Source organism: Propithecus coquereli, unplaced genomic scaffold (genome assembly GCF_000956105.1).
Source record: "Propithecus coquereli isolate 6110/MARCELLA unplaced genomic scaffold, Pcoq_1.0 Scaffold423, whole genome shotgun sequence".
In the NCBI taxonomy this organism is placed as follows: domain Eukaryota; kingdom Metazoa; phylum Chordata; class Mammalia; order Primates; family Indriidae; genus Propithecus; species Propithecus coquereli.
In genome coordinates this window covers 2,586,295-2,609,995 of record NW_012149986.1, presented here as the reverse complement: position 1 = coordinate 2,609,995, position 23,701 = coordinate 2,586,295, and the positions used below count along the sequence as shown (strand labels likewise).

Below are 23,701 nucleotides of genomic sequence, written 5' to 3'. Positions count from 1 at the left end.
GCAACTGCTAAAATGACCAACATTCTACCCTGCACAGAACATAAGTGCTTTGTCAAAAGAATTGCTTTGGTTCAACATTTACCATTTGAGGAACAGGCTCTGGCTGCAGGGAAATAATGCTTCTCTTATTGGCTATTGTTAGGTAGCACCGCTCATGGAAAAAACGATCCCTGATTTATAAATCGCATCTGGACTGAGAGAACCATAAATTCCTGATTAAAAGAAGCAGGTGTGGGCCTGTTTCTGGTGGGGACCCTGAAAGATATGCCTACAGTGTTGTTCAAAGAGATAATCGCTCTAAGTGTACACCTCATCTCCTTGCACCTGAGCTGTATGGACTGCAGTGGAGACTCCTGCGGAAAGAAATGCCTGAGGCTGCCCTGTTGTGAAGCAGAGATTTCTTCCTGACAGGCTCTGGGGGAGCCTGTGCGCAGGATGACCTGGGCTTGTCCCGTGAGTCCGAGCTCTGGGAGCCGTGGACCTGCTGGGAGGTGAGCACTACACCACATCATCGCCTGTCTCCAGCTTGCGCAGGGGCAAGCAGACCCGCCATGCAATCGGTCTCTGCCAATGAGAAAGATATTTATTTTAGAAATACTGACTGTGAAAACCATCTTTTCATAAGAAAGACACGATAATTAGAAGATTCTTATTTGGAGAACTCACTGGGCTTGCTACTAATTTTAAACAGAAATATCAAGTTGCCGAGACTGCTTCTAATCCCTATCTGTCTACTTCTGGATTTGTTTGCTGATGCACTACTGGGACCAAAACAGTGCCAGGCACATCAGAGGAGCTTGATAGAAACCTGCCCATTTAATTAACTCGTACAAAATGCAAGGCTAAGAGATTCCACTAAGTAGTTCATTTGTTTCAAAAATGTGTCTCTTACAAAACATTCAAATTTAACTTGGTTTTAAAAATTATTTCCCTGCTTTGTAAAAGTCAGAAATAAAATATAGTTGATTGCCATTATTTGAAGTGGTATGCTCCATAAAGTCACCCCAAATGCTGAATTAGCAAATACTGATCCATTGGTCCTCGGGGGTTATGTGCCTGAGAGCCAGTGACAACCAACTGACCAGCATGTGACTTGTTCTACGTGTTTCTGCTTAAAGACGTCTTATTCAATACATATTGTTGATCACTACCACTGAATTCACAGCCAACAGCACCGTAACTCATGCCTGGACGGAAGTTCTCTAACTGACAGGTTTTCTCCGTAAGGCACATCACAGCCTTCTTGCACTGAGGGACACTAGACAGCACTTCAGCTGGGAGCCGTTTTAAATAGCAAAATCAACAAGGGAAAAAAGGCACAAAAATATAAAAAGCAAGGCACTAAATCGACTGGGAAAAGGACAGTTGTTTCCAGTACGAGCTGAAACAAGGAGTCAGAGCCTCGGAACATGCGCGTCGTGTGGCTCCGATGCTGTCCCGCTGGGCACGTGGCCCCAGATGCCCACGAAAACACCGAGAATAGTGGAGTGGGTTACCAATGAACTCCAGTGCACAGGCGAATCCCCGCGACTCACAGAAGCCGTGAGAGGTGGGACCGCTGCGTGCTGTCTCGTACAGGAACACTGAATGGGGCTCAGACTTGTTCTTCATCCGTTTGGAGTGACTGCTCGAATGTTCACAAGGGGCCTCAATGTCACAGACTAGATGGGCAAGTGCAGGTTATTGTAAAAATCAATACACAACTGGACAGATACCAATATTTGGAAATTTTTCTCAATTAGTCCCAAGCCCGGACAGTCACATCCCCTGTATCTGTGACTTTCTAACAAATATCTCCTGCCACCCTCAAAAACAGGTTTTACTTACACATACCAAAAATCAGTTCATGGCATAGAAAATCTGTCTGGTTTACGATCACCAGTGTTAAGAACGCTGCAGACACGCTGCGCAGTGCAGCCTGCGCCACCCTTGCAGCGCGGAGAGGGACTGCAGCAGCCAGGAGAGAACGGCCGTGTCCCCAAGGGGGCCTGTGTCAGTCACTTTGCGTTGCTGTGAAGAACACCTGAGACTGTGTGATTTACAAAGGAAAGAGGTTTCTTTGGATCATGGTTCTGCAGGCTGTTCTGCTTCTGGCGAGAGCTTCAGGAAGCTTCCAATCGAGGCAGAAGGAGAGTGGGTGTCACGTGGGGAGAGAGGAAGCAGGAGGGGTGGAGGGCGCCAGGCTCCTTTAAACAGCCAGCTCTTCAGAGAACTCACTCATTATCAGAGGGCACCAAGCCATGCATGCGGGTCCCCCCCCTGACCCAGACACCTCCCACCAGGCCCTGCCTCCAACACTGGGGACGGGGATGGAGTGCAAACCCAGCCCTGTTGTTCAGCAGCTCTCCTGCTTGGGCAAATTACCCTCCATTTCCTCATCCATAAGAAGGGTGTAGCTTCAACTTTATTTGGAAAGTTTCCTTTTAGGAAAAATAAAGGCATAAATGGTAAAAATGGCAACATTTGTTACTTTGGGTGCTGCTGCACTTTTCTGTATTTTTAAAATTTTTCAAACATCATTACGATGAAGAATAAATGAAAAATCAATTCAAGGTGGATAACAGACTTAAACCTAAGGCATCAAACCTTAAGAATTCTAAATGAAGATGTTGGGAAGACCCTTTCAGACATCGGCCTAGGCAAGGAATTCTTGAAGAAGACTCCCAAAGCAATCGCCGCAGCAACAAAAATAAATAAGTGGGATCTAATCAAATTAAAAAGCTTCTGCACTACCAAGGAAACTATCATTAGAGTGAATAGACAGCCCACAGAATGGGAAAAAATATTTGCTCTCTACACATCTGATAAAGGGCTGATAACCAGAATCTATCTAGAACTCAATAAAATCAACAAGAAAAAATCAAACAACCCCATCAACAAATGGGCAAGCGAAATGAACAGAAACTTTTCAAAAGAAGACAGAATAATGGCCAGGAAACATATAAAAAAATGCTCAACATCTCTAATCATTAGAGAAATGCACATCAAAACCACAATGAGGTATCACCTAACCCCGGTGAGATTGGCCTCTATCAAAAAAACACAAAACAACAAATGTTGGCGAGGATGTGGAGAGACAGGAACACTTCTACGCTGCTGGTGGGACTGCAAATTAGTGCAACCTCTGTGGAAAAGAATTTGGAGATACCTCAGAGAGCTAAAAATAGAAATACCATTTGATCCAGCAATAGCACTATTAGGCATCTACCCAAAAGAGCACAAAACATTTTACGATAAGGACATCTGCACCCAAATGTTTATGGCAGCACAATTCACTATTGCAAGAATGTGGACACAACCCAAGTGCCCGTCAATCCATGAGTGGATTATCAAAATTTGGTATATGTTCACAATGGAATATTACTCAATCATAAGAAATGACAGTGATCTAGCACCACTTACACTTTCCTGGATTAAACTTGAGCCCATTATCCAAAGTGGGGCACCACAAGAGCAGAAGAACGGGATACATTTGTACTCACCATCAAATTGGTATTAACTAATCAACACATAAATGCACATATCAGAACAACATCTATTGGATGCTGGGGAAGGGGGAGGGCGGCGCGAGGAGTGGGGAGGAGCGAGGAGGGGACGGGTATTTGTATACACAAGGAGTGCCATGTGCACTACACGAAGGATGGGCATATTTGAAACACGGACTTGGGGGGGGAACCAAGGGCAACACACGTAACCTAAACATCTGTACCCCCATAATATGCTGAAATAAAAAAAAAAAAAAAAAAACGAAAAAAAAAAAAAAGAATAAATGAGGTTATGTGTGATCGAGGCCTGGTGCTGGGCACCTACTCCTCCTTACAACCTGACTGTAAACAGTCTAACTGCAGGGAGGGTCTTGGCTAATGCTACAGCCCTAGTACCTGGACCTACTCCTGACACATGGGAGGTGCCCCACAAACCAACATGCTGAATGGATCAAAGAACCAGCCAACATGGCCCTGGCTGGCCACGGAGATCAGAGGCTGGCAGAAGTGAAGAGTACCCCTTGAACTTTTGGCCATTCTCAAGTTGTTTTCTATTTATTTGTTTATTCTGAACTGCTCCTGTAGAAACTTAGTTGTTAAATCAAAATGCCAAATGCTCTAAGTCGCTCTCTAAGATAAATATCAAAATATCTGATTCCCTGGGTGTTGGCAGAGTCAAGCTGTCACTGCCCCCTCCTCTCTGAAATCACTTCACACAAGAAGAACCAGAAAGAGAAATACAGTCGAACTAGCGGACATCCCTAACCTTGAAAAACCTGAGGGACGTAGAGCCAAGTACAACAAAGGCTCGCCCTGGGAGACTGAAGACCCTTAGGGACCCCAGGGGGGCTGGCTGCTACAGCCCCCAGACAAAGCCTGCAGAGCTGAGGGCTCTACACAGCAGGCGAAAGCCAATCACTTCTCGAAGATGCACTGGAGAGGAGATTCTGAACAGCTGGCAGCCTCCCTGAAAAGAAGTACATATGTACATACCAGACTGGTTCATTTTCTCTCTCTCTCTCTCTCTCTCTCTCTCTCTCTCTCACACACACACACACACACACACACGCGCGCGCACGCACGTTACTGAGGATGAAGAAAATATTCTGCTAGGCTGGAAGACATCCTGGGCTGCTCTGTGATTTATTTCAAAGATGAGGAACCTGCAATTACACGAAAAGAATGAAAGGAGAGAAGCAACAGGAGAAACAAGTAGCAGATAAAGAACACACACTAGAAAATTGTCCCAGGAGGCAGGTGAAGTCATGACCACACACAGAGATAGGGAATCCAAGCACTTAACAGAGCAATCGCTCTGTTAAAACAGTAACTCAAGCTGGGGTCCAAGGCAGGGAAAGACAGACGAGGAAAGAGGAGACACCATGAGCGAGCTGGCGGAGATCAGGTCAAGGCTGGGAAAGAAACGAAGGCTCCGCCTCCACCTTCAGGATAGGGAAATGAGAGATGAAGCAGTTAAGGAATTGAACAGGAAATACTGGAAGGCAAAGGGGACCTGATACACACAATTGATGTCCCTGAAGTAGAGGATTTAAAGGAATGGAACACGTTTACAGTTATAATTAAAATACACTTCCAGAAATAAAAGAGACCTTGTCTCTAGGCATTGAAAGAGTATCTTATCCAGGAGCCTCCAGAAGAAAAGTGAATTACTGGGCCTGAACGAAAAACAGAACTGCCAGACGGGCTTCTGCGCTCACGCCCTCAGGATGTGCCATCAGCACGTCCAGAGCTGTCTGCCTCCCACGCCCGCTGCAGCCCTGCTCACAACGGCCAAGAAGGGGACCAACCCAAGTCCAGCAGGGATAAAAAGATAAAAGTTTTAAAAAGTGGTCCATGTGCACAATGGAACCCTGTTCCACCTGAAAAAGAAGGAAATCCTGTCGTCGGTGACAACATGCATGAACTCAGAGGACATTATGCTGAGTGAAGTAAGCCAAGCATAGAAAGATAAATACCGCACGATCTCACTCACATGGAATCTAAAATAACTGCACTCACAGAAGCAGCAGTAGAATGGTGGTCGCCGGGGACTGCGGGCAGAAGGATGGGAAGATGACGGTCAAAGACGCAGAGCTGCAGTGAGACAGGAGGAGCGAATGATGAGTATTTACGGTGATAGTATGTTAATTAGCCGATTCAATCATTCCACACTGTATACAGAACATCACTGTGTACCCCATAATTATGTAAGATTAAAATTTGTCAAATATCTTTTAAATATTACTGAGCCTCAGGCTTCTCCTTGGCATACGTCAAGCCAGAAGACAGAAGAGCAAAGTCCTCATAGTTTTCAGAGGTGGCAAACATGTCCAAGCCAGAGGCAGAGGGTCCGGCTGGGCTCAGGGATGGCAGTGAGGGGCTTCAATGACTAACATTACTGTGGATGTGAGGAAGGTTCTGATGCCTCCATCAAGCATCAGAAGGACAGAAGCATACCTATCCACCTTCTAAACACCTGCTTCAAAATCCCTCCAGATGCTTCTTAAAACAACACGGGCACCTGAAAACCACAGCCTGCTGAACCAGATTCAGGTGTTTCTGATGAGTACTAAATTGTAGGAGCTACTGCCTTCATTAGTGAACTCAATTCACAACAAAACAAAGGAAAATGGACAGGAACAGTGATTCTCCAGCTCCGGTGCACATTAGACACCTGGGCACTGTCTTCCCAGCCCAGAAAACAGCTCAGAATCCGTAGGGGCCGCGCCCCAGGCATCAGCACTCTCTGCAAAGCCCTCCGGGTGTGTCTAGTGCACAGCCGGGTCAGACAACCACTTGCTCAAGAATTACCACCTCTGCATGGAAGGTTCTGGGGTTCAAAGCCGATCCAGACAGAGCTGACTGCGCAGTGGGCAGCAACACAGCCTCCCGAACAGGGAGAAATGTTCAGGGCAGAACAAAGAATTCTGAGTTTTACACAGGAGTCTAAAGAAGTAGTGTGAGAGCCATTATTCAGGAAAATACTGTTAGTTAAATATCACCCCCATCCCCCGCCGCCCCGTGCACACACACTGATTTTTAAACGTATCAATTTCGTTAGCGCAATAATTCAGGAAAAAGAATCCTGGTCATGTTCTTTGCTGTAAGTCGAGTGCAGGCTGTCGGCGGCGGCCTTTCAGGGGGGGCACGCATGGCTGTGCTTCCTGATGTGGGGCTGAATCACAAAAGGAAGTCTGTAATTCACAAACTCGTCAAAACAACTTCACTTGAGGTATTTATCTCTACTCAAATTAAGCAGCACAGGAATTCCAGCTGCACGTCTCTGCCCAGGTGAGCCCCTCAGCCACCCCAAGGACTTCCTCTGAGCAACTGGGATGCACTGCCAGAAACAAGCGTCGTGCTGTGTCTGAAAGTATAGAACAGGGTCACTTGCTAAGCCTTATATGCTTTCCGTTTTGCCTTCACGAGGAACATGTTTCTTCTTTTCAAATCTTTCTTCCAAAATAGACAAGACTTCAGATTCCAAATATTGCAAGGAAACAATTTTTTTGGATTTGTTTTTCAACTACAGAGAAATGAACAAGTACTAAGGTTTTCTCCATTCCCTCAAAATCCCCTTGAACAAAAAATTGGTTTATTCACTCAGAAACAATTCCAAACCAAGTGTGCTCACCCCAAAGACAAATGAATTAGGAGCTTCCTCCAAGGTGGGGTTCCCACCCGGAAGACGGCTTCAAGGCAGCAGTGGGAATATTTCAGTCCCGAGGGGCCTTATCAGTAACACCACCACTAGCTAGACCATAATGGGGAGTGTGCTCGTGTGTCCATGTGTGCACATGTGCGTTGTGTTGAGTAGGAGATCGATCCGGCCTCGAGGGTGAAGAGCCAGGCCACAGCCCTGTGGACAACATTCAGAATCTCATCCCAAAACAGAGGTGCTCCTGGTGCCCCATCAGTTCCAGGGGTCGGATCCCCTTAAGAAAATCAGGAGCCACCAGTGTCAACAGGTGGAAAAGTGGTGAGTGTTACGACACGCTGACCTGAGTAAGGCACTGAAAGCTAAGAAAGGTGGGAGGTGGGGGGATGCTTGTCACCCTCCTGGGCTTCCCAGGGGACGGCCACGAGGGGCCCAGGTATAACAGGCACCCAGCAGACCTTGCTGTGATGATAGAAACGCATGTTCTACTCTGCCCGACACACAGCCACCAGCCAAGTGCAGCGCCTGGCTCTTGAAATGTGGCCAATGTGACTGAGAACTGAATTTTAAATTTCATTTAATTGTAAGTAATTGAAATGTCAATGGCCACTCATATTAAGCATCCTTGGCAGGAAGGCTAGGGAAAGGCCCATTGTTGACACTAGGGCAGCAGGCGGTGCCCACCCTGAGCCAACACGATGGGGACTGCAAGTCAGGTGGACAAAGGGCATCTTATAAATACACCCAGGAACAGATTCTGTGTGGTCCAGGCACTTCTCCCTTCCAGAAGTTTCTCCTACTTGGGCCAAACTTGCAGGGTCTGGATTCTCCTTTTATTAAGGGGGTGATACACTTTTCTCTAAATTTCTAGTTTTGCTGTATCCAAATCATATCTGATATATTAAAATACAAGAAAGGAACTTTAAGAAAGCCCACAATATGCAAAGAAGGTGCCACGCAGGGAGCATGGCATAGCGTGGCCTCCAACAGGATGTTTTAAAGGCCAAGATGAGGGCCCGATCACATGGCAAAGTGTGTGAGAGCTTCAGAGTAGGAGCCACGCTGTGCCCCCTGGGGGTGTCCTTACCAATGACTGGGGATGGGAGAGTTGAAGACAATACCCCCTACGTGTTGCTTATTAAACCCATCAGGGTTCCACACACAGCATCAGGGCATAGACAGGAAGCTTGTTTCAGAGTAAAGTGACACTGCTGGGCAAGAGCCACTCTGTTTCTGTGACCCTCCCATAAAGTCTTCTAAAATCTTCGTGCTCCTGAAAGACCCCTTTTTTCAGTCCCTGGGGAATCAGTAGCTATCTATTCTTGACTTCCTACGCCCAACCGTGAACATTTTGCAGAGGGTCTATTCTTTGTGGGCCAGTCTGCTCGGTGCTTTGCATAGAGCATCACTGAGCTTGACAACAACCCAAGGGGGAGGTATTCTTAGCCTTTTTTTGCAGATGAAGTGGCTAGAGACTCAGCAGTTTCAAATGAAGGATGAAATCAGGACACGGGGGTCTGCTTCTGCCAACCACACTGCCCCCCAGAGAGGGGCTTGAAGCCACTTCTTGGAATTGGACATTTACGGGTCAAAGCCACAGTTCTGGAGATTTTATTGGTGAGCCCTGGGGCTCTCTCAGGAGAGTATGGCCCGGTGCTGATGGAGGCAGTCAGGGCTGGGGAGGTAACAGCTGCAGCCCGTGCCCAGGAGGCCTACAGCAAGGGCAGCCCTCCATGTCACCATCAGTGGCAGCCTGCAAGGCCCAGAAGCCAACCACAGACACCAAGAAACCATGGCCCAAGGAGTGAGGCTGTTTATGTCTCTTTTAGGAGAACAACTATTTCACGTGAAGAATGCAGATGACAAGTGGTCTGGCGGAAAATAAGTACGGTGGACTAAGAATAATGCTAAAAGCAACCTGAAAGAGGGAAGCCATTCAAATCGTCTCCCGTAGAAAAGGTTATAGATGGGCGTTTCTATCCAACCAGTGCACACGTCGTTCCTCTAAGAACTATTTCACGCACACGTCGTTCCTCTAAGAACTATTTCATGTGCACTCGCCTCCTATCAGTGTGACAGAGTGTGCTGAGAACGCACCGACGTTCTCAATCAGACACCTTCCTCTGAAGACTCTGAAGACTGCCAGACCTTATAGATACAGGTGCTCGCAGAATGGAGTGTTTGCAACAGAAAAGTGTGAGTCCTCCCTCTCCCCTCTCCTTGCGGCCCCCCTCGCCGCCACCATCTCTCTGTCTGTCCGTTTGTCTCTCTCTCACACACACATCAAATGGGGAGGGACCACTCTGGCTGCCCAGAGTCCCTGCAGTCAAAGGTACACATAACTGCAATTATTCACAGCATACCAATAAATCCCAATTTGGTGGAAACCTCATTAGACTTCAAAAATGTGCTTGTGTGCTATGAAATCCTACCAACCAGTTCTAAAACAGTGGTCCTCACCAGTGGCTGCTGCCCTGGGTGGAGGTGGGGTGCCGGTGGCTTTGAAAAACGTCTAAAGGCAGGCCACACGCCAGACCACCCTCGCCTCTTCGGCATCAGCAGCTGAGACAAGCTGGCAGCAATGGCGGTGTGCAAGCATGCTTGAGAACCGCGACCGCACGGCTCTGGGCAAGCCCCGAACCTCTGGAAGCCAGCTCCCCGCCAGGAGACAGAATGGTGCCCGCAGTCCTGGTGGACCTCTGTTTCTGAATCAGTTCTCTTCCCGGTCTCGTCCTACTTACTCTCCTTTTCCCCCAAGCAAACCTTCTTCTTCTTATTTTTCTAAATTGAAAAGAACACACACTCATAATCATTGTAAATGTTGCAAACATACAGAAGCAGGCAGAGTACAAATGTGAATTTCACATTTTTCTCCAAACTAATTCTACTCCTCTCCCCAGATGACTGCTGCTCAGTGTGGTGCCTACACTTCCAGGTCACTCTACATAGTTACTCACACACACACATTTGTATGGGCAGACACACATCTACATGTAGTAAATAACAATCCAATGTCACCTGTATCATTATGTACATGCATGAGTTTTTTAAAAAATATACTGGTGTGTACATCTTGCTTTTTCTTCAGTATGACTTGCACATCTTTCTTTCCCAGCTCCAGATCAGACAGAGGGGCATTTTTCTGTCTTGGTGTACAAAAGTTCTACATGTCTTAAATGATTACATAGGATGCTAACCCACAGACTGGATACTCTGTAGTTTACTCACCAGTTCCCCCATATAGACGCATTTCTTTTTTCCTTTTTTTCCCCCTGCTATTACAAAATAAAATGTTGCAATGAATTACTGTAGGCATATATATTTCTCCACTTTTGTCAATTTATATGTGTAATAAGTTCCAAAAAGCGAAATTGTTGAGTCAAAGCGCTCGTGTGTTTTAAATTTCAAAAGATATTACCAAATGGACCCACTGTGCCACCTGTATTTTTTTTTTCTTGATTTGAAAGAACTCACTGCATTTTAAGGCTTTTGGTGTTTTACCACAAGCATTGGAAATAAATACATCTTACGATTTTGTTTCTACTTATTTATATACACCTTTTCATTTGTATAGGATTTGCTTAAAATTTTAAGAAATTATACTCATCGATCTTGTTCTATTATGAATTCATATGTTCTATCACATTTAGAAAGGCCTCTTCACCATTATTTTAAAACCTACCTAAGTTTGCTTTTAGTATTTTATGATTTCACTGCTATATTTTTATTCTGTGTTCAACCTGGAATTTATTTTGGTATAAAGAGGAAAGTTTTGTTTTTTTCTAAATGATATGCCAGTTTTTCCAAGAGCATCCACTCATGACACCCGCCCTCCCCGACTGCTGTGGAACAGCCCCGCACCGCGGCCCAGCGCGGTCTGCACGCTCCTCAGGAGCTTTGCCGTATGGTCTGGCAGGGTTCCCCCCCGCCGCCCCCTGCGAACACTCTCATTTTTCATTTCGTCCCTGGTCTTCTCATAAGTCTGTCTTTTTAAAGTTTTTGTCAATCTAAAGTGGAAGAAACACTACACCTTAAGTATTTTGACTAGTTTAATTTTGCTTGGTGTTTGCACACACAGTGTTCCGCGATCTGTGTGCCACGCTCGTCTCAGATGGCCCAGACGTCTTCCGCCTCGGTACCCAGACAGCTCTCTGGCGCCCTGATGGCATCACAGAAAGGCCAACAGTTGTGATGGGTGCCATGTTTCTAAATTAGTACTCTCCCTGGTGTCTTTCTACTCAAGGTCCTATTCTACTCTAGGTCCTATTCTACTCTAGGTCCTCTACTCTAGGTCTACTCTAAGTCCTCTATTCTATCCAAGGTCCTATTCTATTCTACTCAAGGTCCTATTCTATTCTACTCAAGGTCCTATTCTATAAGACCTACTCAAGGTCTTATTCTATTATTATTTTTTCTAAACTGAAAAAAGCATCCACGCATGATCATTGTAAATATTGCAGACACACAGAAGTACTTCTGTAGGAAGAGTTAAAATGGAAACTTCACCTTTTTCTCCAAACCCATTCTACACCCCCCACAAATAACGGCCAGTCTTCACTTAACCATTCTTATAGGTTGAATTGCGTCCCCTTTTCTGCAGATTTAAATGTTAAAGTCCCAACTCCCTAATTGGGAGATGAGGTCTTTACAGAGATGATTACATTAGAACGAGGTCCTTAGGGTGGGCCCTAATCCAACTTGACTGGTGCCCTTATATAAAGGGGGAATTTGGACACAGAGACACACACACAGGGAGAGCACCACGTGAAGACTGAGATGGCCTTCATAAGCCAAGGAGAGTGGCCTGGACAGAGTCTCCCTCACAGCCCTGGGAAGGAAACCACCCTGCCCATACCTCAGGCTTCTTGGTCTCCAGAATTGTGAGAGGGTACATGTGTGTTTAAGCTGCTGAGTACGTGGTACTTTGCACAGGGGCCCCTGGCAAACTAATGTGCCATTCCTCTGTTAACGTACACTGCCACACATCCCACAGTTTTCTGGGAAGAAATAAGCTAGAAGGATATCTTGCACATCAGTCTTCGCAGACACTGGTGGCTCCTTGAGGGAAATCATCCCTCACAAATACTCATCTTTCTGTCTTCTTTCTACAACGAGTCCTTCTGCCCAGATGCCGAGCCGCCTTTCCTCGACTGAATCACTGAAAGCCCACCTGTGTCACAAGTGTCTCCATAACCAAATGCAAACAGTCTGAAATTTTCCCCCCACCCTGCTGCATTCCAAACCCTCATGGCACTAGAATTGCCCCTCCCAAGCTCCTTTTGCCCCGTGGGGAGACAGCCACAGACGCCACGGTCTGCTGTGGGGACCAGGGCGGTGCTCAGTGTTGGGCATTCAGGGGCTCGTGTCCCTGTGGCTCTAGCTCTCACTGGGTGGTAAGTTTGGAAGTGAGCTCAGTCTCTGTGGAAGGGAGGCACACACAAAAGCTTCAGATGATCGCACACTGATCTCTCAGTGGTTTAGGATGTTTTGCCAAGTCCTGTTGAATTTGTTTAAGTTCTCAATCACAAAGCTATAAAGATCATAGCAGGTTTTCTGTAACTACTGGTAAAAGAATAAAACCAACCTGTCTTCAGCTGAGCTCATGGCCTCCCTCAGGCTGCCCTGAGTCTATCATCAGGACTTCAAACCCTCCCATACGTAGGCACGACGGCGGGCCCTTTTATACTCCTGACTAGAGTCGTAGATAAAATTCTGGTTCTGGATTAGAAACACCTAGGTTCAGGGGTTCCCTTTTCAGCAGCGTCACTTGGTGGCTGGACAAATCCCTTTACCTTCCTGCGCCTCAGTGTTTCTCAGCTGGCTGCACGCGACGGTCCAAGGCCCCTTTCACTTCTAACCTCCCACACGTCTTTACACCAGCCTCTAGGAAATCTACGATTCTGGCCTCTCAGTGTCCTAATGAGCACGATGGACTTTGCACCTCTTCTTAGACTCACTTCCTGCGTGAGCCACAGGGTCGCTGGCTGGCTGGGCTTCAAGAGTGTCAGTGAAGACCACAGAGCTGGCAGCAACTCTGGAAACCGAACACCCCGGCCTGTGATGCACCCTGCTCTAGCCAGGCCTTCTCCTTCCTCCTCACTGCGACTTCCCCTCTACGGCCATGACCATCAGCAGACTGGCGTTGCTGACAAGAGAAGGAAGTGTGGACTTCCGCCTCAAGCATTTGCAGCAGCTGTACATGCAGAGAAAGGACAGAAACAACAAGAAAAGCAATGTTGCAGAAAATAAAGCCATCGTCATTGTGCTGGGGACCTAAGGAGGCATACCTTTAGTAGCCTGGGAATTACTGCTGTCCTTGAAAGACATGAAGTAAGACAGGCTCAGCCTGGAGAGAGAAACCACAGCCCTGACTGCAGGCAGGCAGCAGGGGGCAGCAGCAAAAGTGGGAAAAGACCAAGGCTGCAGTACCTCAGAAGGGGCAGAGGCCTGAGGGAGGAGTGGAGAGGGGAGGAGCAGGGAGGAGTGGGGAGGAGCCAGTACTCCTCAGCTGCCAAGCAAGCAGCAGAAGTCCCCCTTTGCAGGAAAGGATGTGTGGCTTGGTTTGGGCCCCAAGGCACGGCCATGTCCACGAAGAACAGGGAGCCCCTGCTCCCCATACACCGAGTACTGGAGTACTGGCTCATCCTGCCTCATGGATATCCATGTCCTGACCTCCCACCTCACTTGGGACAGGCTGCAAGAGGATCACGCAATAAACGCGCTCTGTCTTTTAACTCCTAGGGCACCTCGAAAAAGACCAGCACACACTGTGGAAATACCAAGCACACAAGGACAGGGGACACCATGAGGCGGAGGCTCCCACCGAGCAGACAGATGGACTGATGCCTAAGGAGACGGGCAATGGGGCAAGGAGAGAGTCCGCACTAGAACGAGGGATAAAGAACACAAGAACCTAATGTATCGTTGTAAATAAATAAATAAAAAAAAAAAAAAACAAAAACGAAGAATTACTTGCATTCCTTGGAAATTAGCCACCTGTTTGCTAAAATAAAATATCTCAGTAGGTGGACTGAGTAACAGTATGGACAGGGCTGAAGGGCTTTGTGAAGATAAAGATTAACCTGCTGGTTTTGTGAAACACAGTGCAAATGGCGAAGGAGAGGGAAAGAATAAAAAAGCGTATATTCATTGCAGCATTGCTTATAGTATCAAAAATCAGAACAAAACCTAAATGCCTATAAATAAATTATCATAATAAAATACAGTAATTACCGATACAGAGAGCTCCCTCCACCCCAACATTTTGTTGATTAAAAAAAGAAAGCTGCAGAACGATGAAGGTATGAGGAAGATACACACCCCCATCCAACATTCCATTTTCTGAAGAGACACACCCATACGTAAGCGTGTGAACGCGCAGGTCTCTCCCACAGCGGGGACAGTGGGGCTGGAGCATTCTATCCATCAAATAATGCAAATATTCTTAGCACTTAAGATGAAAACAACCACAACATTCTGCCCCTACCAAGCAAAGCCTCAGGACCTTGTAAAGGAGCAGCAAGAGGTCCCCAGGAGGCTGCGGGTGACCCGGTCTGAGAGGTGCTCTAGGAACAAACGCTGTCCACAGCCAGGAAAGCGTGGGACCGCTGGCCTGAGACAGGCCTCTCGGACAACCTCCATGCACCCGACTGCACAAAGGCTGTCAGGTAGCCCACGATATTTACCCTTGCTTGCTGAACTTTATTTGTCTCGCTTTTCTCACGCTTATTTGAGCAAGGACAGCTTCCCTGGGAATTCTGCCTTACAATGCACGGCACCCACTTGAGGAATCAAAGGAATCGTGGGAAGGGCCAGCGGGCTGAGTGAAGTCCCATGGGCTTTCCGTGCCGGGAAATTAATGTCCCATCACTCAGATAATACAACATTACTGTCAGATCAAACACAAAGGTAATATTGACACTGGTTTAAGACGTAGATTTTTAACTCTGCTACAGTAGAGTTAAAAATAATCTTTTACTTAGCATGAATCAAAATACACCCTGATAGAAGAAATCACAAAAGTTCTATGCTACAAAAAAATAAATAAATAACCACAGAAATAAAAAGTTTGGGGGAAATGTTTCCAACAATTACAACTGATTTATAATAGGTAACATGGAGATGAATGTTGGCAGGAGGTATATTAATGCCCCACAAGGTACAACAAAGAGTGTGGTAAACAATTTGCAGAAAATTCCTTCAAAGCATTCTTCAGGTACTAACGTGTGTATAACAGACAAAAGAGCCGCTGTCAGACAAGAACAAGAAGACAGAGGGTTCCACACAAAAAGAAAGAAAAAGGGAACCAAATATACCAACTGAGAGGTCAGTTGGTATATTTGACTCTGGAAAAGTGTGTCGGAGGGGTTTAGGTTTACGTCAGAGGGTCGGGAAGAAAGTGGTGGCAGGCACAGAGCAAACTACGAAAACACAGAAATGAAACAAGGACTCACCCCAGGAAAAACACAGGAGGTGTAAGAAAGAAGATGTCATCATATTACACTCTCTGCTTTAGTAGCAAACTATAGCTACATAATCATAATAAACATCAAATAACTTCTTAACCTGAAATTATGGGATGATTAGGCTGGGACAGTGTGGGGAGGGCTGGCAGGGGACAGGTGGCACGTAGGACTGCCATGTCCTTAGTTGTCAGACTAGGGAATCAGCAGTGTCTGCCATTGACAGGCCCTGAAAATTAGCAAACAGGCCAACTATAAGGAAATAATGAGAAGAATTCTAGAGGAAATAACTAAAAAACTGAGAAGCTTGCTTTTGAGAAGCAGTACTAGTGGATGAGAAGAACGAAGGGAGGAACTTATTTCAAATTAAAATTAAATAGTAAGAGAAATTAACTCAGGTCACATCAAAACATTTCCATGTCAGCTCAACAGGCACTGCTATGGGTAATAAATTACCAGACCGCCCAAGACAGAATGAAGATTTACCAGTTGAGAAAAACCAATGGATGGGGAGAACCAGCAGATTACCTGCTGGACATTCAAATGCTTTTTACAGCTAGGCAGAGTACATGCAAGGAAACCAATATCTATATCGTGCATTTCCCCAAATCTCTGGCCTGGGCCCTCTCCCCTTGTATGTACACTCTCATTCCATTAACCACAGCATGCAGGTGTAGGCCCTCACTCACCTGGACACCAGCCCTCCTCCCCTGTAGACCTGCTGCCTGCCTGTGTGGTCTCTACTGGGTCAAGGCTAGAGGCCCACTGTGCACCTCACACCTGTGCTCCCACACCTGTGCTCCCTCCCCGAGCTCCAGGAGAGCAGTGATTGGTAGCACTTCACCACTTAGAGATTGGGTCCCAGTTTCAGAGCTATGTGCCTTTGGGCAGATGAGGAAAAAGCTCACAGGACCCCTCCTAAGTAATCAGGTCATCACCAACTTTCGTAATTGTCTTCGCTTTCTATACCGGCCACCATCGGCCCCTGGCCAACCTCCAGAAAGAAGCACATGGTTTCCAAGAAAGAAAAGAATCGAGAGAGTCACTTTTGACTCTATGTTACCTGCTGTAACATAAACCAAATATTCGTCCCTCTTTGGGTATCTTTAACTGTGACTAAATTTTATTGTATTTAAGATTCTAATTAAATCGTCTTCAAAAGACATAGGGCAAAACTTGCAGAATTGATTCTTAAAGGCAAAAAAAAAAAAACCACATTGATACATACTATTAATAATATTTTGTCAGATAAAATTACAAGCAAATAGAAAATTTCCTTGATAACACAATACCAAAATGAATGAACTTTCCTAAAACCCAATCAGACTTTTTTCAATCTCCCCCCAATCCCTCAGTAGAAAAACTTCTTTTTCCTAGTGTTCAAATCCAAACTGTTCAAATTCAAGGTAGAAGAGTAAGGTGGTAAGATGTAGATCAGGCAATTTGATTACAATCTCTCATTAGGACTCTGCCATTTGATTTTAATTGCTTTAGAAGAAAAAAAATGCTCAATGTGTAGACATTTAAAACAAATTCTTCCCCAAAGTCCTAAATTTCTATTTTTTTCCTCTATCCAGTTACAACCAAACCAAACTAAACCAAACCAGAAGTGGAGGAAACTGTTAAAGCCTGCAAAACAAGGGTAGTAGAGGTATTAGGGAGTAACTGGAAAAAAATCTATACAGTGAAAGTTGTGAAAGTAAAAATTAGCTCAGATTGTAAAAACTGCCCTGCCATTCCTTTGGCATAGATAACAGACAAAGATAATACTAGCTGCAAAGTTGACAGGAAACAGTATTTCTTTCTTCCTAGAACATACTGCAGCTGTAAAGGGTGATAATAAACCCTTCTGTGAGTAACTACTGCTCTCTTTCTCTGAAACCATAGACTGTCAGGAACTGTGCTGTTTGAAGTTTTATCACTGAAGGACGAAACATCCCACTCTCACTTGAAGGATCTATGAATATATTTTGATCGATATGATTGAAAATTGAGTGAAATCTTGCTATTTCTGACTCCCTGAAAAGGGGGGGACTACCCATCTGATTACTGGAAAGTGCGAGGTATTGAGCAATATAAATAAGCTTTGCTTTCAAAAGCAAACAATAGTCCCTCAGCCTCAGCTCTGAAAAGCAAGATTTTTTTTTTTTTAGGCAACTTCATTTAGTGACAAGACCTGCCCTAAGCTGACATACGGCTCTTTAAAGTCTTTATTGATGCCACTTAACGAGAACATTCATACTATTAAATGTGCAAGTGCAGAAATGTGAGTGTGTGGGATCACAGGATGCCGTCGTATTGGCCTGTGCGGACTGGCAAGTCACCGACGGTGTCAGTATGTATGCACACCTTTCTAAATTCTGAGAAACGGCTTTCTGAATTCTGAAATTTAGATTCTAAATTTAAATTTCAAATTCTGAAAAATCTTGAATTCCAACACACATCTTAGCATAAGGATTTTGGATAATGACTATGGATTTACAATGTGCTGCATAAGTGAAGTTCTACTAAGAAGTCTTCGGTTTAAAAAACAGATGAAACCTGCATTTGGAATATTAAATATGGGCTTAAAGAAGACCAAGGTGGGTCATTTCTAAAGTGCAAATCTAGCAATAAAATAATCTTTCCACCAATTTTATGTCTCGGGAAAGGTAAAGATCTAAGTATACACCCTATTTTTGTCCTAGCTTAAGATATTTAAAGCATTCTAGTTATTAAGACTATTATAAAATCCTATAAAAACAAACACCACATGTACTCTCTAATAAACCGGAAGTAACCAATGGGCACACATGTGCACAGAGGGAAGTAAAACTCAGTGGAAATCAAGCAGGGGGGAAGGGGGAGGAGGGAAAGGCGAAAACCTACCTCATTGGTACAATGAACACTATTCAAAGAACACTATTCAGGCCATGGGCACACTCATTGCCCTGGCTCAAGTACACAAAAGCCTATGTAACAAAAACATGTGTACCCTTTAGTATTCTGAAATTAAAAAAAAAACCCTGTGTGTCTAAGCACTTCAAATACAGGGGATAATACACATCAAATTTCTGTTTTAATGCAAGTTTTCTCTAAATACTTTAAAATAAAACTATGATTTAGATAGAACAAAAGGATTTGATAAAATAATTTCAACTAACAAGACATCTTACGTAAAACACCTAATACTTTACAAGAATTTAAACTTTTAATCTCTAATATAATTTCTAATCTCTTCTAATCTCTAAGATTCAAACTCTTAACTTCTCCAAAGATCGTCTTTCTAGCCCTTGAACATTCAAACAAAAGAATAGACTGCATTTTACAGTTTTTGGTGGGTTTAAGGTTTTGAAGCCATATTGCCAAAAAAACAAAACAAAACTTAGCTCAAAGGTACTCTGCATAAAACTTTCTTGCTCTCCAAGTCATTTCTTGACTAAGTACAATGAAAATGTATCAGAAAGTTTGATGTTGTTGAAAGGGGCGGCCTTGCAAAAACAACAGGAAAATCCCTAATCCTAGATTTCCCCAGTAACGGTCAAAGATCAATCAGTTCTCTCACTAAGAGGCACCCTGCGGTTCTGTTTTGCGACTTCTGAAGAGCTGAATGGACAGAAAAGAGATGTAAATCTCTCTCTTTCAAAATTGTTTTTTTAAGAATCTGCTTTTAAGGAGTTCTGAGTAAAGCGCTGGAGAAGGAGCTACGGCCTCAACTGTATCTCCAGGACAGAGTCGCATCTCCTGTGATAACCCCTTCTCCAAGGAAGGCAGGAAACCAAGTCTTGGACTGTGACATCCTTGCGGTTTTTGTTGTCTACCTGCTGCAGCTTTTGTTACCAACTGACGGCATCACTATTTTTCCTCTCTTCGTCCCCCTTAACACCAGCGGCCACTCGGCCTTGCTGCTGGCGCCCCTCCCTTTCTTTGGGATGCCACGCGTCTCCCTGCCCTCTCCCCTTCTCTCTCATTCTCTGTCCTTCCAAATGATAACATAAGTTTTACTTTACTTAATCTCTGCGTGAGAATCTTTCCCACCCGCGCCGTGAGCACCTACTAGGCTTTGCGCCCTGACCGTTGTTACGAACCCGCTTTCTTTCTGTAGTAAAGGCTATGCGTATACGCAGCCTTAGAAGACACGTGGACATTTCTACATCGAGTCACTTCGGTAAATACGGTGGCACTTTCCCGTGGATGCGTCTAAATGGCCGAAACGAGAATGTTCCGCTTCCAGGATCGAGTCTCTCGCTGTGCCGGATCCCAGCCCGGCGGCTCCCGCACTCGCCGCGCCGCTGGAGACCCGGGGCCGGGGCCGGAGTGCGCTCCACGCGGTCCGCGCCTTCACGCGCCCCTCCGCCCCGGCGCAGCAGCGGGAAGCCGGCGTCAGCGGCTTCGGGAGAGGAGCTGGCAGAACCCGCCTGTTGTTACTGGAACGGCTTCAGGACCTTTACCTGCAATCTCGAAAGTGCCTGCGGGTCCCCGCCCCGGTGTGCCTGGGCACGTGAGAACGGGCAGAGCAAGAACTCGGCTCGTCGGCGCCCCTCGGCCCCTTTCTCACCCAAGAAGTGCTTCGGGATCTCCGCGGGAGCGAGCGCGCGGCCACACCTACCTGCGCCAGGTGAGGCGAGGGCGGGCTGCGCGGGGCCGCCGGCTCCTCCTCGCTCGCGCCGCGGGTGTCCCCTCCGCCGCGGGCCCGTGGCGCTTCCTCATTTCGGGGCACTTCCTTACGCGCCGCGCGGGCGGCCCGCACTTCCTCCGCCGCGACCCAGCCCGAGCCGCGAGCTGGGCGGGCGCCGGCGGGAGCGCGGGGCTGGCGGGGGCGGGGAGCCGAAGCCGGGCGCGGGTGCCGACGACGCGAACCGCCGGGGCCGCCTCCTCGCCGCCAGCCCGACGGCTTCGGCCGCTGCCGGGCCCCAAGGCACCCGGGCCTTTCCTCACCTGTGCGTTGCCGCCGCTGCGGGGCGCAGCCCCCTCGCCGCGCCGGGAAGTTCCGCCGACTCGGGGGCCCGCGCCGTCCCGAGAGGAGGGGACCCCGGGTGAGCCCCGGACTGGCGGAAGGCCGGCGGCGCCCCTGCCCGTCCCCGGGGCTGTCTTCCGAGGGCTTTGAGTATACAGGGCCCCGCGTTGCGGGAGGAAGTGCGGGCCGCCAGCGTGGCGCCTTAAGGAAGTTCCCCGAAATGAGGAAGCGCCCCGGGCCCGGGGCGGAGGGGACACCCGCGGCGGGAGCGAGGAGGAGCCGGCGGCCCCGCCGTCCCTTCGACCCATGACTGGCTCTGGAGTCTACAACGGAATAATTTACGTGTAATCCTCCCCTACAGTCCTGAAAATTTAAAAACTCTCCTGAAACCCCTTTCCCGGACTCCCCTTTTCCCTGTCGGACATTCCTCTTTAAAATTGTCCTGCCAAATAGTGTTCGGACCTTCTTGGTAGCATTCGTTGGCAGTGCCTGTTTTAAAAAGCAAAAATGCAATAATCAAAATAAAAGGTATAATGTGTTAGGTTACAGTTGCTATGGAGAAAAATAAAGGGATACAAATGTTGGCACGCCAACGGAGGCCCCAGCCTTTCGCTTCCAATGCTATTGGACTTTCCTTCATTTTTACCATTAATTTTTTAACCTAAACGAAAGATATGTTTTATTGTAGTTATATTTGTTAACCATTGTACTTCATTTTGCTTGAATTAGGTAACAAAATAGCTCTTGTTCCCAAAGGGGAGGCTGCGAAGTGTCCATGGGAGGCTTTCAGCGTTGGGCCGGGCACGGTCCGGAATCACCTGGCTTTCGCTCCGACGCAGGCTCCTCGGGGTCTCAGGGTGTGGAGATGAGGGGGCTCTGCATCCATGGCCAAGCCCTCCTTAGACTGCTGTGGTCCTTCCCACCTGTGAGTCATCTTCCATGTTAACTCGCGTGTAGTGATCTTTTAAAAAAATGTTAAAATATCACACGAATACCTAAAAAAACAACTTTCTGAAAGTCAACACATTTTTCCCAGCCGTTCTTTGCCCATGCGCCTTTTCCTTTGCTGACTTTGCTTTGTGTCCTTTCTCTGAAATGAGTCTCAGCTGTAATTATGACCATGTACTGAGTCCTGGAAGCCCTTCTAGCGAATCCCTGCTCTTGGGGTGGTTTTGGGGACGCCTGACGGTCGCTTCTCAAAGTCTCCTGATCCCTGCCTGTAGATTCATTTTTTATTTCTTTAAAAAGAGTAAATACATTTGTTTTCTAGCTCCACTGTGTTATTAATTTCCAACATATGAAGTTCCCGTGTCTGTGTTGTCTAAGCCTTTCTACTCACTGGCTCTAACTCATGGTGTCCTTTCCTTGCATACTTGGTTATTGCCTTAGTCTGTTTGTGTTGGCAGAAAAATATACCTGAGGCTGGGTCGTTCCTAAAGAAAAGAGGTTCGTCTGGCTCACTGTTCTGCAGGCTGTACCAGACGCGCGGCACCAGCATCTGCTTCTGGGGCGCTGTGTGCAGAAAGCACATGGGGCGGAGGAACCAAAAGAGGGGGAGGGAGGTGTCAACTCTTTTTCAACAACCCTTGAGGGAACTAACAGTAAGAACTCACTTCCCCGCCCGAAACCCCAACACTTCCCACCAGGCCCCACCTCCGACAAAGAGGATCAAATTTCAACATGAGCCTCGGTGGGGCCAAACCATTTCCAAACCATAGCGGTTACATTTGACCATGAGCCCTTCATTGTCCTTGGAAACTTATTTGTGAGGAAGAAGATACTTGAAGAGAATTAGCCTTTGCATCTGTCAGATAGCTAGAGTGGAACTAGTCTTTGAGCACTTTAAGGTAAATCTTCACTTATGTTTTTGTGGACAACGTAGGTGGTATGAATTGCAGCATAAAGTTATTATGATTATAGTTTCTCAGGGACCTTTTCTTCTTTTTCTACTCTACTTCCTTTCACATTTTTCTTGGAGGCTGTGTTTCCAGTATCCACGTCTTTCTCTCTCAGTTCACTCCGTCATTCTGGCGAAACACGCTCCGCCTCCCCCCCTGAAAAATGGAAGTAGGTATTTTTAAGAGCATCCATATCCAAAATAGTGCTGCCCTTAAGTTCGATTGATGGTTTAAATTGTGCAGTATTCTATTTTGGAAATTATTTTTCTTCACAATTTTCAAGTCACTATCTTTTGTCTTCTTGTTCCAAGTGTTGCTGTGGATAAATCCAAAGCATCCTGATTCTTTTTACTGATTTTTTTTGTAATCTGTTATTTTCACTTTGAAGGTTGTAGGATCTTCTGTTTGTCCCTGGTGTTTTCAAATTGATGATATATGATGCTAATATGGCAATTTGTGGATCAAATTGTTCTTTATTACAAATACAAGGCAAACTTATTGTAAATAAAATTTACTTTTTTATTAAAAAAGTAAATAAAAATTTCTTTTTTATTACAAATCTGGAAACATTTTTATTTATAAAAATGTTCTTAAATTGTTTTGTTAATGATTTCTTTCTCTTCATTTTTCTCTGTTCTACCTTTCTTGAACTGTTATATTTGGATGTTGGGCCTTTGTCTTTGTGGTATATTCTTATGTGCTTTTTTTTTTCATTTTCTTATTTAAGTGGATTTAGGGGATTCGAATTGTTTTTTGTTACGTGGATGAATTGCATAGTGGAGATGTCTAGGCTTTTGATTTACCCATCACCTGAATAGTGTACATTGAACCCAAAAGTAATTTTTCATCGCACATCCCACTCCCACCCTCCGGCTCTGAGCCCCAGTACTTTGCTTACAATAATTCCATCCAATTCCATCCAAGTTGCTGCAAAAGACATTATTTCATTCTTTTTAGTGGCTGATTAGTATTAGATAGCAGTGGTTCCCAATCTTTTTGGCAGCAGGGACGGGTTTCCTGGAAGACAATTTTCCCACAGGTAGGGGAGGAGGGCACTCAGGTGGTCATGCAAACAATGGGGAGCAGCTGTAAATACAGATGGGCTTGGCCTGCTTGCCACTGCTCACCTCCTGCTGCGGCCCCTAACTGGCCAGGACCAGTCCAGGTCTGTGGCCCCTGGGTTGGAGACCACATTTTCTTTATCCACTCATCAGTTGGTGGGTACTTAGGTAGGTTCCATAGCTTTGCAAAGTCTTCTAAAG

The 23,701-nt window shown here is 46.1% G+C and overlaps 1 protein-coding gene across 1 annotated transcript in view; it reads right to left on the bottom strand.

The window, feature by feature from the left end:
- The window catches only part of SYK (spleen tyrosine kinase), an 88,328-nt gene extending 68,095 nt beyond the window's left edge, over positions 1-20,233 (bottom strand). Inside the window, exon 1 of the mRNA XM_012653578.1 lies at positions 20,194-20,233. The gene's annotated coding sequence lies outside the window, so the exon portion shown is untranslated. The remainder of the gene's footprint in view (positions 1-20,193) is intronic.
- Between the last annotated feature and the right edge of the window lie 3,468 nt (positions 20,234-23,701).